At 43.8% G+C, this 16,550-nt stretch overlaps 1 protein-coding gene across 3 annotated transcripts in view; it reads right to left on the bottom strand.

Annotated features, from left to right (window-relative positions):
* Positions 1 to 16,187, bottom strand: part of ZFP90 (ZFP90 zinc finger protein) — an 84,651-nt gene extending 68,464 nt beyond the window's left edge. For 2 of the 3 annotated variants that reach the window (XM_006769739.2, XM_015567822.1), the window contains exons 1-2: positions 15,964 to 16,185; positions 6,411 to 6,558 (exon numbers count right to left, since the gene is read on the bottom strand). The gene's annotated coding sequence lies outside the window, so the exon portion shown is untranslated. Of the gene's footprint in view, positions 1 to 6,410; positions 6,559 to 15,963 lie in introns of all 3 variants that reach the window. The other variant, XM_015567824.1, reaches the window with a different exon arrangement.
* Between the last annotated feature and the right edge of the window lie 363 nt (positions 16,188 to 16,550).

Consider the following 16,550-nt stretch of genomic DNA (forward strand, 5'->3'; position numbering starts at 1 on the left):
TGCTGCCCAGTATTGCAGTAGTATTATAGCCCTCTTAACCATCTTGAAGGAACTTTGTTAGCTTTTTGGAATTTAGAGATGAGGTCTACTTTTCTGTGCTTTATCATTTTAAACTCATTTTTCCGCCAATTATTCCTGCTCTGCACTGTTTATACTCATAAGAAGTCAGAATTACCTAAATAGCCAGTGAGAGGATTTGTTTATAATTCTCTTTTTTCTTATTAGGAAAACAATGCATGTTCATGACAGAAAAATTAAAAATGCAGACAGGTGAAAGGAGAACTGAGGGATGTGTGTACTCCTTCCTAGAGACACCACTATTAGTTAACACCCAGGAGCGTTCCTCCCTCTCCTTCTCTAAGCTGCATACAGTGGGTTCACACTGTACTTACTTTTTGCAGCCACTTATAATTGCCTTCAGGCTCAATCCCCTATGTACCTCTCACACACCTGCTGGCTCTGTGCCCTAGGGAAGGAGTTTTGGAGGCAAGAGTTGAGGGTGCTGTGAGGCTAACCTAAGAGGGAGGAGAACAGCATCGTGTGCTCCCCTTCGAATGGCCGCATCTGCTTCAGGGACTGCAATGCCGTCACTGAATAATCATGTTAACAGCCACCCCCAGACATCTGTGAATAATCTGGAGCCTTATAATTTGTGCTTTGGAGAGCTCCACAAAGCCATGTTGGATCCCTCAACCAGGGACACTCAACTCACAGCTGAGTGGCGCCAGTAACCGTGAAAAACAACAACAACTTGAACTTAAGTCATAACAGGCTAGGAACAAAGTTCAAAAGATTAAACAAGCTGAAAATGCCAACGACAATTCTGAACGAATGCTATCCTGAAATAACATGGCGCGTGGGCCCTTTTCCTCCTGGAGCATCCCCGTGTGCCCCTACTTGGCCCACTCAGGAACAAGGGATGTGCTCCAGGCCCCCAGAGGTGCTGCCTTCCTTTGCCCACAGGCAAGCCCTATGATCCCTGCAATGTCAGTCTTCAGTACAGGAAGACAGAACATGGGAGTTTCTTTCATGCCCGAGAGCACAGCAGTGAGCTGCATTCTCCATGCTATCTCCAAGGAATTGATGGGTAAACTGGCCTCAGGGGGCCGCAAGGAATATGGAGAGAACAGGAGCCCAAGGAACCAGGATTTTCATCCAGACCTTGAAAAATTACCTAATCTATCTGATTCTCCAATGACTTGCCTATGAAATAGGGATCTTTGTAGGGTTATGGTGTTTAAACTGAGGCTATGCAGGTAAAACATCTGGCATCTTATCTTGCATATAGGTGGTACCCAGAGACTATTAATTTACCTCCCAGCCCAGTGATCCCATCATTCCTTTTCAGACTTGTCATGACCTGAGCAAGAGCATCCTGTAGATTGGGGTAAACAATATTCTTTCCTTCAACCAATGTTTACAAAATGTGCCTATATGCATAGCATCCTGGAACACTGATTTCACTTAAAGATTTTAAAAAATATTATTTTAATGTTATTTTATTATTTAAAGACAAATCTTACGGAGAAGAATACAAAATTTACATTAACTACAAAGAAAAATATGAGTCTTTTGCTCATGACTGACTTCCCAGGAATCCTGCACCCCAGCTGGAAGATGCTAAGATGCCCAAGGACATGACCTCAGGTCCAATTCACACAGATCTCCACCTTTTCCTATAGTGAGTCATGAACCAGAAGTGACATGGTCCCCTCCTAGCAAATCAGGGTGGAAGAACACTGGTCCAGGATAAACCAGTCAACTACACAGTGAGCACGTAGGGCTATCTCCAAGCCTTGCTTGCATGTTCTGTCTTTCTGAGTTGCAAGTCATCTTGTGGCCGACTCTTCCAAAATTATCTCATTTCCAATTCTCAGGAAAACACACTCCTATTTCTAGGAAATCTGCTCTATGTCAAATCTGAGATGTTTAGCCAGGTCAAAGTTGTTTTCCTTACTCTCTCTCCATTGTGACCTCCTGCCACTTCTGGGGTCACCTTCCAAAGTCGGATTCTGAGATGCGAACTAGAGCTGATCCCATCCATTTACCTTTGCTGCCTGGGCCTTACTGGACTCAGATCTGTGGGCTCCTCTTAGCACAGGTCGACCTGGGCTGAGAACCAGATCTCCTATGTTCATTTTCTCATAAGAAAAATAAATCAATCACCATATTAGCTAATTTCAGTATTTGATATATAACAGAAAAATGGTAGCAGTGACCATCTCTGAATGGTGGGAATATAAGTGGTTTATATTTCCCTCATTTTGCTTACCTATATTTTCTCATTTTAAACAATGAGCATGCATTATTTGAGTATAGACAATGAAAAAAATGTAAATGCTAACATTCCTCTCATTTAGCTGTTTCCTGATGATTTTACATTTTGAATTCAAGCTCAATATTCAAAGCAGAAGGTCACAGAATGTGTTTCATAGGATAAAAGACTAGAAATCCAATAGCCCCTTTATCCAGCTGAACCAAATTTCAGTTTAGACTTAGGTTTACAAGATCAAATGAAATTGCTTTTGAGGTAGAGTTATTTATCCAATGTATCTGGCATATGGTTAAGGTTATCTTCTTATGAATCAAAATCACAAAACTAAGAAACTGCTGGTGAGGTAATAGAAAACAAAATTCAAAGCCATGGCCTTGGGAGATCACATTATTCTCCAAAACACCTTAGAAACCTGAGTAGGTGACATCAGATATGAAACTGTACTCATAATTCATTCAACAAATATTTGCATATTTCCAGCCACCATCGTAGGCATTGGGGATACAGAAGCAAACAAAACTAGCAAAAGTTCCTGTCCGCATGAATCCTGTATTCCAGTCAGAATACAAAGGAGACAGAAAATTCCCATGCGGCCCTAGCTGGTTTGGCTCACTGGATAGAGCATCGGCCTGAGGACTGAAGGGTCCCAGGTTCAATTCTGGTCAAGGGCATGTACCTTGGTTGCAGGCACATCCCTAGGAGCGGGTGTGCAAGAGGCAACTGATTGATGCTTCTCTCTCATCGATATTTCTAACTCTCTATCCTTCTCCCTTCCTCTCTGTAAAAAATCAATAAAATATATATTTTAAAAACGAAGATTCCCATGCAGCAATCCAATCCTTTGCATAGTATTAATCATGTTGTTTTGACTATCATCCTGCCACTTTTCTTAGAGAAGAACTTTCTAATAATGCCCTTCTAAAACTAGTGATTGGGCCGATTATTTCTTGACATAACCCTGCCAGAAGTGGGCAGAATGGATGGCAGTACTTGTAGAATTGGAGAGCTACCTAGCCATGACCTTCTTGCAGCAATGATCCTAAGGCAGGGATGGACAAACTTTTTGACTCGAGGGCCACAATGGGTTCTTAAACTGGACCGGAGGGCCGGAACAAAAGCATGGATGGAGTGTTTGTGTGAACTAATACATGTTAACACTGCTGCTGGTGAAGGAGCGGAGGGGGGAGCAAGAGAACCCTCCGCTCTTTCAGCTCCGCGGGGTGGATAGAACAGCCTAACGGGCCAGATCCGGCCCGCGGGCCGTAGTTTGCCCACGGCTGTCCTAAGGACTTTGTTTATACAAAATGGTCCAGATGTTCCCATAGGAAGAAGCTGAAGTGTCCCCGATCATTAATAGAGACCTGAGCTGGAAGACTGGGAGACCAGGAACTGTCATGGTAGGCGATGGGATATACAGAAATAGGAATAGGACTGACTTAGGGCAACACAGATTTTAGCTCTATGTGAGGGAAAACATTTCAACAGCCAGAGCTGCCCCACAATTGAATGGGTTGAGGGAGAGGCAGTTTTCAGGCTCTTGGGGGTGGATGACCAGCCCAGCTCTGCCACTTACTGGTTATGTGACGTTGGGCTAGTCCCATAACCACTCTGGGCCTCAGTTCCCCTGCCTGTAAAATGGGAATTATAATGGTACCTTATATATGGTACTTTTATAAATAGTATCTTATAAATAGGATTGTGGTGATTGTTAAATAAGAGAAAGTATGTACAGTGTCAGGGTACTTAAAGTGCCTGACCCAGAGTAACTTAGACACTGAAAAGCTATCTAGATCAGATGATAAAGTTTAAGAACTTGTCTTCTATGCTGTTTTTATAGTGGATTTGTTTTGACTTGATATCAAAACAATATTATATACAGTCGTATTTGGCAAGAAGATTAAAATTGGTAGTTGAGATCTTAACATCACAAAAATCTGTGGCTATGGCAGGGATAGAACCTACACTTCTATGAGGAACCCTCTGAACAATGCTACCACATTTCTGATATGACTGTGGTCCAGGCCTGATACATTATCCCTGGCTGATCTGGACACATCATGATCTTGGTCCTCCTTGGAGGTACACCAGGGCACTGGGATCAGGCCAGCACCAGTGTTTGGTGTATACTTGAATCACGGAATTGCTAAGGCAGGAGCACCATGACCCTATACCAGTGGTCAGCAAACCACGGCTCATGAGCCACATGCGGCTCTTTGGCCCCTTGAGTGTGGCTCTTCCATAAATTACCACGTGTGTGTGCGCACGTACAGTGCGATTGAAACTTCGTGGCCCATGCGCAGAAGTGGGTTTTCAGCCCGGGCGAGTCTGTTCTGAAGAAATAGAGGACGTTTTTAGCAAAGGCCAGCTTAGGAGGACCCTAATTAAATTAATAACAATGTACCTACCTATATAGTTTAAGTTTAAAAAATTTGGCTCTCAAAAGAAATTTCAATCGCACTGTTGATATTTGGCTCTACTGACTAATGAGTTTGCCGACCACTGTCCTATACACATACCCAGAACGGCTTCCCCTGCGGTAACCTGGGGTTTAAGATAAGATGTCCCCAGAGAAGCTGTGCTTAACGCCACAAAACTCCCAAGGGCTATTACTGACCAGGGCAGCAGTGCCATCTCAGCCCCACTCTGGGATACCCAGGGCTGGTAGACTCAGATGGCAGCATGTGACAGGACTCTGGAGGTACAGTCCGGGCTGAACTAGAGCCAAGCCATAGTTCAGTGGGACAAGGGCAGCCCAAGATGGAATCCCAACCTACTCATAATCCCTCTCGTGGTTCCAGGTGTGGGGGGCCTATCCAGGTTTCCTCTTCCACCCCGGTGAGGGCATCGCAGGAACAGCTGCACAGCCCCAGGTGAACTGCTTTACAGTCCCGCCCCACCCCACCTCCTGGCCCTGGCTGTTGGTAATGGCCCACGGGTAGGAGGGGCAAGCAGCCAATCCATTTATGTGTGCCCAGCAGGCCTTCTGGCAGCTGCCATCCCCACATCAGATGCCTTAGGGTCAGAGGTCAGTCTTTAACTGTGGAGCCAGTGTCCACCACTCAGTTCCTACCGGCATCCCCTCATGCCGGCCAGCTTTCCAGGCATGCCTAGACCCATCTGAACTCCTAGCAGGTAGAGAAACCAGGCTTATTTCCCCCTACTCTCCTTACACCCACTACTTAGAAATCAAAATCCCAAACAATCATATCTTGTATGTGTGTGGTGTTTCGCACTTTTCCATTTACTTTTCATATCCTGCATGTATTGGTTAGAATTTTTAGTTGTAAGCAAAAGTAACTAACTTTGGCTGATGTGCACAGCAAAGAACATAAATGAAAAGATAGTGAGTAGCTCACAATATCTCCAGGAAGGTAGAAAATCAGGTTTGGAAGCACACAATCAAGAACACTGTCCCAAACTCCAACTCAGCAGTAGTCTTAGAAGACATCGTTGTGACCACTGAGTCTGGCCTACCATCCCTGCCACCTACACCACAGACACCTTCTGAGGGATGCTGTCCATGGAACTCTCACTGGAAACTGAGAAGATACCCATCAAAGCACTAAAAGGGGTGCAAAGCAGACCCTCCTTTTTTGCTGTCACTGGCTTCCAATTCAAAATTGGTGAGGAGTGGCATCGGGGAGAGAGAGCTTGTTGGATTGGAGGAGCCTGAGGCTCAGGCTGATGCCCAGGCCTCGCTGCAAAGGGGTGGTTCCACCTCATGAGACGCGGAATCCCTCAAGCACAGGAAGGGGGCTCAGCTGCCAGGCAACCAAAATGAGTGACAAATGTCCAACTTTATCTCATTTGATTATCACGCCAGCATGTGAAGTTGTCAGACTGACTCTTATTGTCTCCATTTTAGACAGCAGGAGTGGGACCGGGGCAGCCTCTCTACCAACATTGAAAAAAAAAAAAATAAGGAGAAAAGCAAAGTCTTGTTTTCAGGTTTTAAAAGATCAACTACAGAAATGCGGGATGAGAGGAAGTAGGTTTGGCTGCAGGTCCACATAAAGGTCTTAGAATTTCAGCTGACTTTAAGTTTCATATGAACCCAGTTGAAGAGGCTGCTGATGTGGCCAGTGCAGACTTGTGTATGGGGCAGTGTCTTTGCCACCAGGCCTGCCAGACTTACCTGGAGTTGACCATTCTAGTCATCTATTTGCAGAGATGAGCAGCAAAGGCAGGGAGGTTCTGTAACATCTGGTATGTGGGCTCTGCTGCTTCAGAGGGCAGGAATGGGGCCAGATAGGAGCCACGATGACCAGAAGCTAGTTCAATACCTGTAGAGCAGGCCAAAAACAAGGCAAGCTTCCATGAGATGGCGAGGTCCTCACTGCCAGGCTATGCAAGCAGAGGCTAGAAAGCCATCTATCAGAATTTCCACTAAACTAGATGATGAATGCAGGCCCTTCCAACTCTAAGATGCTATAAACCTCCAATGTGCGCTGCAGACATTGGGCATGATCTACAAGGTAGGGCAATGGCCCTCCAAGAGCCTCCTGGCAACCTACTGAACTAACCAGTGACAAAAGAAGAAAACAAAAAAAAATGTGCATTCTTAATAGACATCAATTATAAATAAAAGGAAGGGTCATGTTATACTCTGCATTAGCCAAAACTGAAAGTAATATCTAATGCTGGAGAGACTGTGATGAAGGAGGGACATTCATGCTGGCAACTGGGCAAAATGGGTACCGCCCTTTTTGAAATCAATATGGCAGATGGTATAAAAACACCAAAACCATGTTTAACCCTTCAACCCAATAACTGTTCATTTGGGAATTTACCTTAAAGAATAATTTGTAAAGGGTAATTGCTATAAACTTGGAGTATTTCATTACATTATTTTAAGTAATAAAAAGTCTTAACTAGGGGCGAGGTTAAATATAGTGTGATATTTGATGGAATATTAGGCAACCATTACAGATTGCATTTATAAAGAATCTCTGTTCCTTGAGGGCAAGTCCTGTGTCCCGTTTACCACTATAGACCAAGTACTGTCTGGAACATAGAAATGCCTCATTAAATATTCATTGACTAAATGAGTGAATGAGCAACTGAACAAATGAATTCAATCTTAGCAAGGGAAAATGCTTATAACATGTGATGTTAGAAAAATAAAAGCAGAACTCAAAATCATATCTACACTATGATTTCCATAATGTGAAAGGTTATATACACGTGTCCTACATGAGGACTGTAATGCAGAAAAATAAAAAATAAATGTTAGGGTCACCTACTATGGATTATGTGTTATTCTTATTCATTCAACATGTTTCACTGAGCACCTGCTATGTATAGGTGCTGTGCCACATTCTGTGCGTACAGCAGTAAACAAAATAGACAAAATATCTACCCTAATGGAGAGTTTATTCTAGTGGATTACTGGAGGAGTAATAGTGGGGAAGAGACAGAGCATAAACAGATAAGAGAATATATAAAATATCAGATGATAATACTGGAGGGTAGTGAGTGCTAAGAGAAGAAAAGCTGCCATTTAAATTTTTTAAATTTTTATTTATTTTTTAAAGTATGTTACTATTTATGTATTTATTTATCTATATTTGTATTTTTTTAATTGATTTGAGAGAGAGAAGCATTGATCACACCAGGGATCAAACCCGCAACGTGGGTATGTGCCTTGACCAGGAATCGAACCAGTGACCTTTCAGTGTATGGGGCAATGCTCCCACAAACTGAACCACATTGGCCAGGACAAGGCTGCCATTTTATATGGACTATCCATGAGGATATCTAGGGAAAAAGCTTCAAAGCAGAGGGAACAGCAAGTGCAAAGGCCCTGAGGCTAGATGTACTTGAGGCAATCAAGGAACAGCATGGAGGGTCAATGTGCTGCAGCAGTGGGAACCTCCGGGATGAGGCAGAGAAGCTACAGGAGTCCGTGTATAGGACCCTATAGGCCAGTGGGTCTCAACCTTCCTAATGCTGCGACCCTTTAATACAGCTCCTCATGTTGTGGTGACCCCCAACCATAAAATTATTTTCGTTGCTACTTCATAACTGTAATTTTGCTACTGTTATGAATCGTAATGTAAATATCTGATATGCAGGATGTATTTTCATTGTTACAAATTGAACAAATTAAAACATAGTGATTAATCACAAAAACAATATGTAATTATATTTGTGTTTTCTGATGGTCTTAGGCGACCCCTGTGAAAGGGTCAATTGACCCCCAAAGGGGTCGCAACCCACAGTTTGGCGACCCACAGGTTGAAAACTGCTGCTATAGGCCATCCTGAGTGCTTTAGGTTTTGTTTGCAATGAGACAAAGAAGCCACTGGAGAAATTTGAGTAAAGGTGTGAAATGATCTGACTTATGTTTTAAAAGAACAAACCCTTATATAAGAATATTTATAAAAGTTTGAGATGAAAGGAAGACTTTTAAACATGGACAGATTATCACAACATTCGTGAATTGATTCACAAAATATTTCCTGAACACCCACTGTTCCAAGGGGCTGGAATAGCAGGCTTGTTTTAAGATTACAAAGATTTATCACCACACAGAAATATTTTTAAATAACATCGCCTTTTTTTAAAGACAGAAATTGTTCAGAGCAATTAACTGATTTTATCCTTTTTTTCTTTGGAAATTATGGGGATCATTTTTCTCAATTAACATTTAGATACACATTTCATATTCTATATCAAGTCCCATAATTCTGAACTAAGCTGCTGTTTGGGAAATCCTAAAGTTGGCTGCTTATTTGATTTGTCTTAAATATCTCACGCACAACACTTCTGCAGCATTACTCACAATCCAACCTTACTGATAGGAGACCCTTGTGGGAAGTCTGTCTGTGCTGGCAAGATTATCTGAAAAACTAATAAAATCCTTGTAATCCTTTTCAAGGATGCAGAAAGGAAAATGGCTGCATTTCAAATTCATGGCATTTCAAAGGCATGAATTAAGCTCTAAGCTCTGCATTTGAAAAAAATTAACACAAGCTCTCTAATTTATGTTCTAAACTGAGAAAACAAATCATTGCTAAGAAATGAAATCTGCAAAATTCTCAAACACATTTTCTAGTTGATATGCACATATTTAAATCTACACACTACACCAAAATATAAATTGTAAGAATCACTACCCTTGAACTTGGTTGATACAACTGCACTATGAAATATGGAAATGTCTTTTGTTTGGTTAATTTTATTCCTAGACATCCTGCCTTTTAGGTGTGTATAAAACTAATCATTTTTAGATGATGTTGAGATAATACTTCTGTAAAAATGTATGAGAAAGCTCATTGGTTCTCTTTCTCCTTGATCCTCATGACTTGGGTAAGAAAACTTCTTCTTAGTTCCCCAACATCTTGATTTCTGTGACACTCGTGTCAGAGGGCTCTGCGCCCTACCCCTACTCCTTGTCATCATCTGTTAACTTCCCACTCACTGTACAAGTTGGCATAGAGTCCACTAGGGGTCCTTCTCCCCTTCAAAGCAGCCAACTTTCTGGGAGAGCTTGTGTTTTAATCCCATGAGTTTTCTGTCCAATCCAGCCACCCTGACGCCGCCCTTGACCAGAATTCCTTCACCTCTGACCAGTCTCGACTGCCTTTCCTACTCTTTCCTCCCACCCATCATATCTATCCTCTCCCTCCACTGAGAACCCCACCCCTCCCATCTGTCCATTCCATCCTGGCTCCACCTCCTTCCTCTTGTGGACCACCACTTCCACTTCCTTGCTTTCTAGTCTCCCTTGTCCAACAAAGCTCAGCCCTGGATCAGCCACACCAGTAGCCTTCTCTATGTCTATTTCAGGTCTGATGAGATGCTAGAAAAAAGCCCACAACCACACAGGTTATCTTGGGAGAATGCCTTAATATGTGTGCCCCCAACTTCAGCAGGCTCTCACCACTGCCCTTCAGTCTCTGTAGGTGGCTATTAGCTTTCCCTCCTTGTTTCCACAGTGGCCATCTTGAATATTTTCCTCCTTCTATAAGCTTCCCACGGACCTACCAACCTACTGACTTAACTGCATCTCCAACTCCGCCTTCCTTTCTCTCCTCCCATCTGAGAGGAAACCTGGGCCCTCCTCATGCTTGAGACTCACTCTGAACCCTCTCACTTCCCACTCTCCTACTGGACCTCTCTGCATCCTTCAATCACTCTCTTTCCTGTAACCTCAACTAACTTTCCCCCACCAGCATTTTTAAATGTCCTTTTCTCTCCCAATTTAAAACAAAATTGTCTCTCAACTCTACATCCTCTGTTTTTCTCCTTCCTCTCCTTCAAAACAACTCCCAAGAGTTATCTATACCCACTGCCCATGCACTTAGACTTCTGTCCCTGCAACTCCACCGAACCTCTCCAAAGTTGCCAAGGACCTCTTGGTTACTAAACTTGGTGTTCACTTGTTCAGACGTTGGCTGACTTGACCATTCTGCACCATGTGACCTCACTTCCTCCATTTGGCTTCTGTGGCATACCATTTTTTGGTTTTCCTATCTTTCATTCTTTTTTAAAAAAATAATTCTTTATTGGAGAAAGTATTACATATGTCCCCCTTTCCTCTCCATTGACTCTCTCCAGCCCACCCCCACCCCCTGCCCCAGGCCCTCACCACCCCATTGTCTGTGTCCACGGGCCATGTATATATGCATACAAGGTCCTTGGTTGATTACCTCCCGCTCACCCATCCTCCCCGCTTTCCCTCCAAGATTCCGCACTCTGTTCCATGCTTCCACGTCTCTGGATCCACTCCAATCATCAGTTTATTTTGTTACTTAGATTCCACGTATGAGTGTGATCGGATGATACTTGTCTTTCTCTGACTCATTTTACTCAGCATGATACTCTCCAGGTCCCTCCATGCTGTCTCAAAGGGTAAGAGATTCTTTTTCACTGCTGCATAGTATCCCATGGTATAAATGTACCACAGCTTTTTTATCCACTCATCTACTGATGGGCACTTGGGCTGTTTCCAGATCTTGGCTATTGTAAATGGTACTGCTATGAACATAGGGGTGCATACGTTTTTTTCTGATTGGTGTTTCGGATTTCTTGGGATATACTAGTATTCCTAGAAGTGGGATCACTGGGTCAAATGGCAGTTCCATATTTAATATTTTGAGGAAACTCCATATTGTTTTCCACAGTGGCTGCATCAGTCTGCATTCCCACCAGCAGTGCACTAGGATTCCCTTTTCTCCATATCCTTGCCAGCACTTGTCATTTGTTGATTTGTTGATGGCAGCCATTCTGACAGGTGTGAGGTTATACCTCATTGTCGTTTTAATTTTCATCTCTCTGGTGATCAGTGATTTTGAGCATTTTTTTCATATGTCTCTTGGCCATCTGTATGTCCACTTTGGAGAAATGTGTATTTCGGTCCTTTGACCATTTTTTAATTGGACTGTTTGTCTTCCTTCTGTTAAGTTGTATGAGTTCCTTATATCTTTTGGATATTAACCCTTTATCAGATGTATCATTGCCAAATATGTTCTCCTATACAGTGAGCTCCCTTTTCGTTTTGTTGATGGTTTCTTTTGCTGTGCAGAAGCTTTTTATTTTGATGTAGTGCCATTTGTTTATTTTCTCCTTAGTTTCCTTTGCTCTAGGACCGTGGTCAGCAAACTGCGGCTCGCGAGCCATATGCGGCTCTTTGGCCCCTTGAGTGTGGCTCTTCCTAAGCCTTAGAAGTACCCTAATTAAGTTAATAATACAACATCCATAAAATTAAATCATGACAATGACTGACAAACACTAATGTGAACAATGGCCTTGCATCTCCTTGGAAAGTTTGTGTAAGTCAGGTTTGTATGTTGTTGCCCGCATGTGGTATTTTGTGGAAGAGGCACACTCAAGGGGCCAAAGAGCTGCATATGGCTCGTGAGCTGCAGTTTGCCGACCACGGCCCTAGGAGATGTACCTGTAAACATATCGCTACGAGAGATATCTGTTTCCTCCTCCTATCTTTCTGACTATTCTCTCACTTTTCCTTTTAGGCCCCTCTTCCTCTACCTGTTCCAAAAATGTTGGTATTTCCCAAGGGAGTTTGGTCTTCTCTTTGACCCTCTCTATTGAAGGAATTCATCCATTCCCATGGCTTCAATTATGATGTATATGTTGATAACATGATAACTTAAGAGTTTCTTCAGATCAGTTCTCTCAAGGATGACAAGTTCTCAAGATCAGTCTTTTTGGGTTGAATTAGGTTCAGAGTAATAGTTCCCCTAGTTACTTCTTCGGCCATGAATGAATTATTCCCATATATTAAGGCATTTTCCCAAGATAAGCTCCAAATCACCTACTAGACATCTCACCTGGATGTCTCCCACTCACCTCAAACTCATCTTCTCCTCTTCCTGCCTAAACCTGCTCCTTTACTATTCCGCATTCACAGGAAAACACCACCATCCACCCACCTAGCTTTCTAAGGCAGACATCTGGGCATCATCCTTGACTCACCACTCCTCCACACCTTCAACTCATCACTCACAAAGTCCTTTGAATATTTACTTCCTTATACATCTCAGATCCACCCCCTCTTTTACATCTTCATAGTAATGATGCTGGATCACTTTTGACCTACATCCCAGACTCATCTTCTGACCTTTCTCCACACAGGCCCCTAGACCGTTTTCAAAATGCACATTTCCTTAAAAACTTTCATTATCTTTAGAATAAAACTAGAGTCCTGATGCACAAAATTCGTGCAAGAGTAGGCCTTCCTTCCCCTGGCTGCCGGTACCGGCTTCCCTCTGGCAACCAGGACCCAGGCTTACCTTGCAGCCCCAGCTTCATCTGGAAGGTCGTCCGGAAGGACATCTGGTCTATTTAGCATATTACACTTTTATTATTATAGATTATATTCCTCAGTCTGGTATACCAGGCTCTTTGGGACCCAGCCCTGGTTAATCATTCCAACCCCATGTCTGAGATTCAGCATTCTGGTTAATCCCCTAATTAGAAGACCTATGGAACTTTACTGAGACCTTTCCCCCCCTCTAACAAAATTTGAAACTCTAGCTTTAAGCAGCTAGAATTCTATTCTCTTAATGTTCTCTGCTCTAAATCACCTCTAAAAAATGACAAATATATATATTTTGCTTAATCCTCACCCAAGGTCATTTTCCAATGATTTTTAGAGAGAGTGGAAGGGAAGGGGAGTGACATAGAGAGAGAAGCATTGATGTGAGAGAGACACATCAATTGGTTGCCTCCCGTATACACCCCAACCAGGGCTGGGGATCAAACCTGCAATTGAGCTACATATCCTTGACCAGAATCAAACCCACAACCCTTCAGTATGCAGGCCATTGCTATATTCACTGAGCCAAACTGGCTAGGGCCAAAACAAATATATTGAGCATATACCTAAACGAAGTCATACCTGACCAAAGTCAACTAACAAGAGAATGGTGGTTTGAACTCAGATTACCAAGGGCATTACCTCCTGCCTGTTTATTCACAGCCAAACCAATTTCTGATAATGCAAGATAAAAAATGTGGAACCAGATTAATATTTAAGTGCTTGATATTTATGTTTTACATAAGGCATCTCACTTATCCATTACAACATTTTCAAGTAAGCAAACTGCAGATCTGAGAAGGTTGTGCAAGGCCACACAGCTAGTAAATAGATTTGAATTCCCCCACCTCAACCTTATTAGCTGCTTCCTAACACCAATAAATTTCATTTTACAACGGACGAAACAGGTCCAGCCCAGGATCACATATCAAATCAGAGGCAAAGTTAGAACTAGAATTCAGGTTTCCTGACTCTAGTTGGCTGAGCAGATGCTAGTGTAAGAAGATTGGTGGAACCCAACTTTCCCCCTATTTGTAACAAATTTCTGAAAACTAGTACTACTCCTGAAGGACTAAATCGACCTCTAGAGTTTCAGCTGTGGCTCCAAAACCTCTGCTGATACTGTGCTAATGCCTGCCCTGTGGCGTAGTCCTACCCTTACCCACTTTTCCAACAGCCTCTACCCTCACTGCATCCACAGAATCAGGCTTCAGGACAAATCCCGTTTCCCCCTGCCTCCTTCCAGTTCTCTATCTTCAGTAATGAGGTCCCATCTATTCATCCAGCTCCAATGGCTTTCCCTCATGGTTGACCCAGCATCAAAGCCCCTCTGCCATGCCTCTTAGAGGTCATGGGTTCTTCCCTAAATGCCATCCATTTTATTCTCTCCCTCATGCTAGCCTTCTTTCCCTGGATGTCATCAACTCAAGGATGACAGAGTTACCTTTGCTCAGGCTCTGTCTTTTTGGTTTAAATCAGGTTCAGGCTAATAGTCCCCCTGGTTACTTTTTATTCCACAAATTATTCCCATATTATTAAGGCATTCTCCCAAGAATGCTTTAGCTGAAATACACCCAAAATGCCTGGGTAAAGTGACATATGAAGCATGTGTGGGATTAATTGTGCTATTTAGCCAACACCAGGGCCCTGAATGGGGAAAGATTCAGAGAAGATGCTACTTGGCAAGGTGGGACATCACCACCAAGGCCCCATGAAGCTGAACAGAGGGTTGAAAGATGGGCAGGAATCTCAGACCGTCTTTACTTCTGGGTCAGAAGATCTTTCCCAGAAAGAGGGTGGAGTGTAGGGCATTTAGGCACAGAAAGGAGAAGGGCCATCAACCAAGAAAAAAAAAAAAAAGGAACAAGAAGAACTGGTGACATTTAGGAGAGAATTCATAGGACTTCCAAGGAAAAGGCATGAATTTATCACTCCCTAGGGTCAAAGGGCTGGAGAAGGGCCCTCCAGCATTCAGGCAAAATTCCAACCCACTGTAAAAATGACATAAACATTTCTTCAAACACCTGGCATCCCTCTAGTTGAACACTTCCAGCACTGGGGAACACCCAAGCTTAGAAAATCAAGTTTATGAAGGCATGAGTGAAACTCAATTAAAGTTCAATTCATTTGCAATTCAACAAATATCTATTGAGTGCCTACCATGTGCCAGGCACCATACTGCAAGTATGAATAATATAGACATGGCCCCTGCTCTGTGGGTCTTATAATCTAATGTGGAAGATAGACAGATAAACACGCAAGTAGAACAGGGCAAGGAGAGGGCGCTGCTCAAACGTAAGGTGGGGTTACCGAACACGAAGGCAGGCATCTAGGCTGGGCTTGAAGAGTCTAAAGAGTTAGCTACATGCAAGGTGGAGGGGCCCACGGGAGTAACAGAAAACGGGTTCTTAAGGCGTCTCTGCTTCCCAAGAAGTTCAGTGTTGCAATAAGGTGGAGTCCTGGCTGCCACCAGAGTGTAAAGCCATATTTCTCCCGGAACCCTTCTCATCTGGGAGGCTAGTTCTTGGAGGGGAGACCTGGGAATATCCGATGCCAAAGGTTAAAAAAAAAAAAGAAAAAAGGAAAGAAAACGGAGTCCAGATCTTGAAGCGTTTTTCAAACGATGTGGAGGAGTGTGGGTTTCATGCCTGAGGTAATGGGAAGCCTGTGAAGGATTTTAAGCAGGAAAAGCGCCCTCTGGCTACGCGAAGGGAGGCGCTGCGGTATCTGGCGTGGAGGCCAGAACCTGGGCAGAGGGGATGGGAAGGCTTTCATGGCCCCAAACGTTATGATAAAAAAACAAATAAATAAATAACATACTTTCCTATGACAAGATAGAGACCAAAAAAAAGTAAAAGGATAAAGTTCAGAATGTGGTGGGAAGGTCTCCTCCGTCCCCTCTCACCTTTGTTGGGCAAACCAAAGCTGCTCGCCCTGGATTTGCCCCATCACCGCGGAGTGTGGGGAGCGGGGGGGACGGCTCCACGCCTTCTTCTCAGATGGTAAAACTAAGGCCACGAATTCCGGGGTGGGGACCAAGGAGAAAAAAGAATCCGAACGGCCTCCCAAGAGGCTCCAGAAGTCACGCACAATCCTTCGAGGTTTCCCCTCTCTCCCTCAGCCATCTGCAACCAGCCGCCTTTGCTATGGAAACAGTCCTCCCGCCCCCCGCAGAGCCTCCGTTTCTTCAATGCATCCTGGAAAATGCAGTCCATCTCTGGCCACCTTCCCGCGGCAGGAGCTCACGCTGGGTCCATGAAGGACTACAAGTTCCAGAAGGCAGTGCGAAAACGCAGGCGTTCTCTGGGGATGTGGTCTTGACAGAGAGACCTAGGAACCCTCGGGCGGAGCCGAAGGGTGAGGGGAAGACGCCCCCCCCCCAATGGGCGGCCTCCTAGGCGGGGCCCGGGTCGCCATTGGCTATGGCGGCGCACAGGAGGCGGGGCCATCGGAATGAGGCGCGGAGCTGTTCTCCGCTCCAGGTGCTGAGTC

The sequence above is a fragment of the Myotis davidii genome, unplaced genomic scaffold, assembly GCF_000327345.1.
Source record: "Myotis davidii unplaced genomic scaffold, ASM32734v1 scaffold243, whole genome shotgun sequence".
Classification (NCBI taxonomy): domain Eukaryota; kingdom Metazoa; phylum Chordata; class Mammalia; order Chiroptera; family Vespertilionidae; genus Myotis; species Myotis davidii.